Below are 8,389 nucleotides of genomic sequence, written 5' to 3'. Positions count from 1 at the left end.
CATATATGACAAATAAGCAACGTGCCAGAGCAAATCCACGTCCAAAGGAATTGGTGTGTTTACCCAAAGGTTTATTGAGCAACTACTCTGTGCCTCCTGACAAGGTGATTCACAAGCAAACTCATAAAGAAGGTGTAAAGTTGTCCTCAGTGCCTTCTCTCTTGGCAACTTCTCTGTCTCCTCTGGATACCCAGCCCCCTCTGCTGCCTCCCACTGCTCAGGAAATCCCACTATCACCATCACTATCCCCAGCTGAAGCACCCATCTCTGGCCTGCCTTTCCAGTCAGGTCTCAACCTCTAGATTTCTCTCCACTCCTTTTCCTACCAAGACTGACCTCTCTGGTGTGTCCTGGAAGGAAGTGCTCTTATCTGTCTTTTGGAGGGTTATTAGCTCCAGCTACCATGACAAAACACCACAGACTGGGGCTTCCCTGGTGGCGCAGTGGTTGAGAGTCTGCCTGCTGATGCAGGGGACACGGGTTCCTGCCCCCGTCCGGGAGGATCCCACATGCCGCAGAGCGGCTGGGCCCGTGAGCCATGGCCGCTGAGCCTGCGCGTCCAGAGCCTGTGCTCCGCAACGGGAGAGGCCATAACAGTGAGAGGCCCGCATACCGCAAAAAAAAAAAAAAAAAAAAAAACCACCACAGACTGGGTGACTTAAAATTCATTTTCTCACAGATCTGGAGGCTGGAAGTCCAAGATCAAGGTTCCTGGCTTGCAAACAGCTACCTTGCCTTTCTTTGGTGCATGGTATGGGGTGGGGGAGAGAGAGAGAGAGCAAGCTCTCTGGTGTCACTTTTCATAAGGACACAAAACCTATTGGATCAGGGCCACACCCTTGTGAAGTTATTTAACCTTAATTGCTTCCTCAGGGGCTCCATCTCCAAATACCTCCACACTGGGGGTTAGGGCTTCAACACGAATTTGTAGGGAGTGGAGAAACACAGATATTCAGTCCATAACAGAGAAGAAACGGTTAACTCAAACACAACACATGATGAAAGGATTTCAACCCTCTGCACAGAATGCACCTTCTGGCAGGGAATAATTGCTTAATAACCATGGGAAAGAATTTCTAACATTTCAGGAGGGTAAGGACAGCCTGCACTTACCACATGTTTCCTGTGTCTACCCGGCTCCACTGGGTGCAAAGCACACTCTCATCCTGGTTTGCAGTTTTTTGTTTTTTACTGTTCCTGCTTCTTCAGTGTGGGTCATGAATACGCAGTAAACCCCTCCACTGGTGGCAGGGCATGTGGTCACACAATGCATCCCCAGACCTTCAGGCCACAGGCCATTTCTGGTCCCGAACCATGCCAGGGTTTCAAGTCCGCAAATAAAAAGGAGGACATCCTCTCCCCTGGTCTGGAAGTACACCATACAGCCATGTCTGGATTGTATTCCAAATTTTCTAAATGATTTATGCTTGTGCATACACAGCAAGACACACAAACTTCCATATTCTTGACCTCTTAAGTTTTTCCTTCTATATTTACCTGCCTTTGGGGGAATTAAATTACATTCTATTACCGTGTAGTAGATACAGATGGTATTTGGAAATCTTAAAGGTGGGAGAGGGTACCTGGCTGGCGGCCTCAGCCCGGATCTCGGCGCCGCAACCCTGCACCTCTCCCGCCCTTGTCTCAGTCTCTGCGGCCCCAAGCACGGCGGAGGCGGCAGCGCTGTGGGCCACTGTATCTGGAGCAGAACAGAACAATTATTATGCCTGTGTTCCCTGGGGACTCATTAGACATTGGACAGTGACATCTTCTGGGACTTAGGCTGGTGTGTGCAGACTGGTGCCTAAAATGGAAGTAGATATTAATGGAGTGTCCAGAAGTCCCCTGACCACCCTGCCCTTGCCCGTGGCCAAGGTGAGCTCCCCGGAAAGGCAGAGGCAGAGAAGCCCCGCTGTTTCAGTGCTCGCCGATGCGCCGGACTGTGTCAGGCTACCAGATCCTCCACGTGGACTCTATCTGGCTGGCTTCACAACGGGTGAGGAACTCCCAAAGTTAGCCCAGAAGTGCACCGGAGGTGAAGAGAGTAAGGGAGAAGCCGTGCCTTCCTTGCGCTCGGAACAGCTGGATGCAGGACTTGCTCATTCCTCTCCTTTGTATAAAACCAGAAGTAGGTACTACGGGCAGTAGGAGATTCCAGCTGTCAATGGTAGGAGGCGAAAGCGGATGTCCAGCCCAGGAGACAAGTGCACTAAATCTTTACCTTATGAACCTTAAAAAGGCCCTCCGTGGGCCTCTGCCTCTTTGTCTTCTTAAAGGTAAGAGGGCTCACTCCAAATCTCTGGACTATCTCAATCGAGATAAAATGAACACCAAGGAGCCACTGACACAGAAGTGCTACAGTACCAGCTTCAACACTTAACCCTCAGAGGGGACCGGGTGTTTGCTAGGAATAATACATGAGTGACTTGCAGAGTGTAAACCAGTTTAGGTCAGTCTATACTTGGCTTGAAAATTCCACTGTTGTACTCTGTACAGGACTGCTTACATTATAGATGGTTAAATCAACTAAGTGTTCCTGGAACATAAAAACTGGATCAAATTTTGAATACAGGAATGAAATCACAGGTACTTGAGGCAAAATCATTCTAGAGCACACAACTGCAAGGAAAACAGAATGTTGACCGTTCGTTTGCATAGCATTTTAGCTAGGAAAAAAAAGGCTTTAGTACAGTAATATCATCTTTAAAATTCTAATACTCAAATTGGGAATGTTATCTTCTTGGTTGTTGCTGACTTGGTATGATTCATTAGAAATTTATATCTTAAGTACTCAAGTACTTCTTTAATCTCTGTATTTTACTATAAGATATAAGATTTGTTTTATGAAATTTAGAACTTGAACACTGCTAAATCGGACTTTTTATTTTTAAATATTGAGTTTAAATATTTTATAACTGGTTTTGCACTGAAAAAATTAACATTTCAAACTGACAAGAGAACAATCTTTTTTCACTTGCCTCAGTAATATTATTGAGCAATGAATTTTTAGTTTCTGCATGAAAAGTTATTGATCTCTGTAAATTATTTCTTTATAGCATTATTAAAGTGTGTCTTCATAAAATTAAATTGGGGATACAAAATATTTATTTTACAACGGGTGGGGGGAAACTTTACCGGAAATTTTCCAACATGAAGTTTTCATAAGTTGATAAAAGTTTCCTTAGTGCTTATTTTCTAATTTAAAATTCATCTGGAACTTTAAAATGGAAAGGATTCTTTAAATTGTGGATTATAGGTATAACACTGTTTGTATCTGAATGTCCTGTAAGTGAATGGAACTCTAATAGAGGAATTCATGATTTCTACTCTCAAATGCTTAAACTAAGCATGAAGTGATACCATTCAGCATGGCCTCGGGTCGTTTCAGTTTTACTTCTGTGCAGCACGGGCACGCACTGAAATTCCAGTTTCTAGGATTAGTGCAGGAGCCTAAAGTGCCTCTACAGTTTTAATGAGTTAATCCTGGATTACTTAACAATTTATGTCAATTGCACCGGTTTAATTTGTTGCTAAAGGAATAATGCCCTGGCTTTAGTAACAATTGCAGCTCAACTATCCCTGAATATATTTTGGGAAAAAAATATATGTAATTTACCTTTTGTAAAAGTTTCTATTTCTTTTTTGACTCTTGAAGGTGCAATTTATTACTGAATCGGCATTTCTGGCAGCATAGACCTCCTTTTCTTCTTTTATAAATTTATTTATTTATTTTTGGCTGCGTTGGGTCTTCGTTGCTGCCCGTGGGCTTTCTCCAGATGCGGCGAGCGAGGGCTCCTCTTCGTTGCGGTGCGCGGGCTTCTCACTGCGGTGGCTTCTCTTGTTGCGGAGTACTGGCTCTAGGCACACGGGGTTTAATAGTTGTGGCACACTGGCTCAGTAGTTGTGGCTCATGGGTTCTAGAGGGCAGGCTCAGCAGTTGTGGTGCACCAGCTTAGTTGCTCCGCGGCCTGTGGGATCTTCCCGGACCAGGGCTCGAACCCGTGTCCCCTGCATTGGCAGATGGGTTCTTAACCACTGTGCCACCAGGGAAGCCCAGCACAGACATCCTTGTTTTAAATTTTATTTGGGGGGCTGTGAATTTCTAAGGTTGCTAAGATTTCTTAGCAATCTTGCTTATAAAATAAGAACACCTTTTAATTAAATGAGTGGGTCATTCCTGGTGCAGTTGTGACTTTTCTTTGGCAAGAATGAATGTCAAATTCTAGAGCAGAATAACTATTAGAAAACCCTAGGAACTCTTAATCAACGTTTATTATACTTTAACTGAGGCAAATCATGTGAAAGAGCCTTGGGGAAGTTGGCCTATATCTTACTGAGTTGATCAGATTTCTTGGTGGGCTGGAAATTTTCAGCTGTTGTACATTTTAAAGTAAATTGCACCATTGTAACATATTGTATTGATGAATGATCACTAAGATTAACTATATCTATACAGTCATTAGTTTGACAAGAAATAGAATCCTGTCAGATGCCAAAGAGCTGGCATTTTTACATTTAATGATTAAGCACCATTATTTATTGACGATTTATCCTGTGGAACTGTATTATTTCTAACTATGAAATAAAAGGGTGATGTAAACACACACACACACACAAAGAAGTCTTAAAGGCTGCTTTGCTTGTACCTCAGAAACACAAAAGGAACCAAGATGATTAACATTACTTTTTTTTTCCTGTCCTATTCTCACATAGGAATCTGAGCAAGTGCTATCTCAGCAGCTACCTAACCATAACAACTATTCTTAAACATGAAAAAAAGGTCTTCCGGAAATTTTATTTACCAAATATCTATGCATTTACAAAGAATCTCAACAATGGATTTTGTGATAATACTTGAAAAGTGGTTTTAGTTTTATAAAGTACATTATACTTTCTAGTAATTTGGCAATATCCCTGGAAAGATAGTAATATCAGAATGCTACCTACACAAGAAGCCTAGTTCACTAATTACTTGCTGATTAATTGCATTACAATTATTTCTAAAAAGTGAGACAGACTATTCAGGTGATTTGAGTATGGTTTCTTGTCCAATTAGGGGGCAAAGCTGAGAAATAAGGTAAGTCCTCAGGTGTTTTTTTAAAAAAACTTACAGAAATTTCTAAACAGGCAAATGTACTATAACATAATAAACTTCATGCTCCCATCACCCAGTTTCAACAATTAACACCATTTTATTTTGCCAAACATTTCATCTTTCCTTCTGACTTTTTTCTTGTTGCAGTATTTTAGAGCAAATCCTAGATTATTTCACCCATAAATATTTCAGTATATATCTCTAATACATATTTTTATATTTATATGTTTATCTTTATATTTTACATGTATTGGTAGTAGATCAACAGTTTCCAAGAAAGTAACCAAAGGACTTAGACACCTAACAAAATATGCTAGTACCCTTCTTTCATTTTTTTCCTCTATGTATTTCTCTCCCTTAAAAGAGGAAATCCAGGGCCTCCCTGGTGGCGCAGTGGTTGAGAGTCCGCCTGCCGATGCAGGGGATACGGGTTCGTGCCCCGGTCTGGGAGGATCCCACATGCCACGGAGCAGCTGGGCCCGTGAGCCATGGCTGCTGGGCCTGCGCATCCGGAGCCTGTGCTCCGCAACGGGAGAGGCCACAACAGTGAGAGGCCCGCATACCGCAAAAAAAAAAAAAAAAAGAGGAAATCCAAATCAATTTTAATAGGTCAATAAACAGAAAAGTAAAAAAAACAAAACCCAGTAATGTTGATGGCAGAACTTTAAAATGTCAGCTTTAAGGTTACTTTAAAACATTTCAATATGTTCCATTTCCATGAAAAGTACAAGCAAATCCCACTATTTTCCTCCAAGAAAACAGGTCCCTGGAAAAAGTCATAGTGTGGAAATTCCATTCTGGGTACTCCAAAACTCCTGAGGTTGTATAAAGGCTATGTGTATATAATTTGCTATGGAAATTGTGGTGGTATTTAATAAAATATAAATTATTCCTGGGTGTCTCACCTTGTTAAACATTTATTTGGTATGTAATTTAACAAAGGTTCTCTGATATTACTATTTTATGGGTTTATCAAATTTTTAATTTATTCTAATATGGAATTTTAATTTCACACTCATTAAAAGGCAATCCATTCACTACATAGGCAAATAACTGACCTGTAGAGTAGCCATAAAGCCTGGCAATAGAGGCAACCATATATAATAAATGGTTTATTGATATTACATGACAATACATTATGTTTGATTGTTGTCCCTTATTGATGATGCATAGTTTAGTGTGCTGGGCAGAATGGCAGTGGACGGGATACATTAACACTGCATTTCTAGCAATCCTTGTACATACATCTGTAATGCATTGCCTCCAATCATTAGTCTCAAATGATACCTGGAATCAACAGAATCAGCAACGCCTGGGAATAATAAAAACGCAAATTTTCGGGACCTCACCCCAGACCTACTGAATCAGAAACTTGGGCTCAATTGTCTGTTTTAACGAGCTCTGCAGGTGATTTTGATGCAAGCTAAGGTTTGAGAACCACAGGCTCAAATTATTTGTTCCTGATTTTTACTGAACAAAAAAACAAACCAAAACCCCTGCCCTTTCAGCATACCCCAAGCATAGAGTTGCCAGATTTAGCAAATAAAAATATAGGACACCAGTTAAATTTAAATTTCAGATAAAAAAGTAAATTTTTAGTATAATCATGTCCTTACAGTTATGTTCCATGATATATCCCACTTATGCAAGGGATATGTAAGTATCTCCATGCATACTTATACTAAAAAATTATTTGCTGCTTATCTGATATTCAAATTGAACTTTTCATCCTGTGTCCTGAGCTTTTCTGGCATCCATACCCAAGGGTGTTCTGATCTAGCCAGCATTCAGCATACTCCACAGGGATATGTCATCCAATCCAGTTTTAGAAATTATCACCCCTACCAGCCTCTCACCACTCTGGGGTCACGTTCTGGTTGCTCTCCGAGTGACCTTCCCTCACCCGTCAAGAGCACGCACACTAATTGGTGTATGTTTAACATGGGTCGAACAGGACAGAGTCACCTATATTTATACTTGTGGCCACTCTGTAGGTAGAGATACTGGGTGTCAGCTGAAGACAAAAGCTAAAGAAATGTGTACCAATTTTCACCTAGCTAATTTAACTTATGAGAACAATTTTTTGTAGTTGTTCAAAGAGCTTTACATTTCACGCAAGATTCTGGATCTCATTAAGAAATAAACTGTGGATAAAAATGTTTTTATATTTCTTAGCAGAGCTGCATGCTGATGGTGGGTCCTTGCCTACAACTGTCCCTATCGAAGTCAGACAACTAAAACCCAACAACTCTGAAATATAAATCCTTCCTGAATTAGTTTTACATAGTCCTTCTTTTTTCATTTTTCAACTGTTACCCTGTTTTCTTTTTAAATTTACATGAAATGCGTAGATTTTAAATACACGGTTCAATACGTTTAGACAAACATGTACCCCTGCCCCGTCGAGACAGAGAACATTTCCTTCACTCTAGAAAAAATCCTCAAGCCCCAACCCCCAGCTCCAGAGGAAAGCACTGTTCTGATTTTTATCACCATACATTAGTTTTGTGTGTTCCAGAGCTTTCAGGTGAATGGAATTGCTTTCACTTTCACATATTCAAAACATTTGGCTGTATGGCAGGGAATTTATAATGTATTTTTATTTCTTTCTTGCCTCTGAAATGAGCTGTAAAGCTCTAAAGTTAGGACCTCGTGCCCCCATCCTCAAGAGGCAGGAAGTGGGCTGGACATTTTTCTGGTCTGAGGAGAATGACTAGAGGAAGGAACAGAAAAAGGTCAGCGTTCCCTGAGGGCGTCCTGAGTTGGATCCCCAATGCAAGAAACATTTGGGGGCTTCCCTGGTGGCGCAGTGGTTGAGAGTCCGCCTGCCGATGCAGGGGACACGAATTCGTGCCCTGGTCTGGGAAGATCCCACATGCCGCGGAGCGGCTGGGCCTGGGAACCATGGCTGCTGAGCCTGCGCGTCCGGAGCCTGTGCTCCGCAACGGGAGAGGCCACAGCAGTGAGAGGCCCGCGTACCATAAAAAAAAAAAAAAAGAAAGAAAGAAAGAAAAAAATTGTCGGGCTTCCCTGGTGGTGCAGTGGTTGAGAATCTGCCTGCTAATGCAGGGAACATGGGTTCGTGTCCCGGTCCGGGAGGATCCCACATGCCGTGGAGCGGCTGGGCCCGTGAGCCATGGCTGCTGAGCCTGCGCATCCGGAGCCTGTGCTCCGCAACGGGAGAGGCCACAGCAGTGAGAGGCCCGCGTACCGCAAAAAAAAAAAAAGAAGCACTTGAGTCAGGGGACCGTGAGGGGCATCAAGAGAACATCTAGAAGCTGTGCCAGATGGAGA

The 8,389-nt window shown here is 42.2% G+C and overlaps 1 pseudogene across 1 annotated transcript; it reads left to right on the top strand.

Annotated features, from left to right (window-relative positions):
• Window positions 1-1,608: 1,608 nt before the first annotated feature.
• On the top strand, window positions 1,609-2,421 carry LOC308630165 (macrophage immunometabolism regulator-like; annotated as a pseudogene). The gene has a single exon. The product of its transcript is annotated as a macrophage immunometabolism regulator-like (transcript).
• Window positions 2,422-8,389: the final 5,968 nt, after the last annotated feature.

Source organism: Mesoplodon bidens (assembly GCF_964165515.1).
Source record: "Mesoplodon bidens genome assembly, chromosome: 16".
NCBI lineage: Eukaryota > Metazoa > Chordata > Mammalia > Artiodactyla > Ziphiidae > Mesoplodon > Mesoplodon bidens.
The sequence above is the reverse complement of the archived record's forward strand: the minus strand, read 5'-3'. Positions and strand labels throughout refer to the sequence as shown.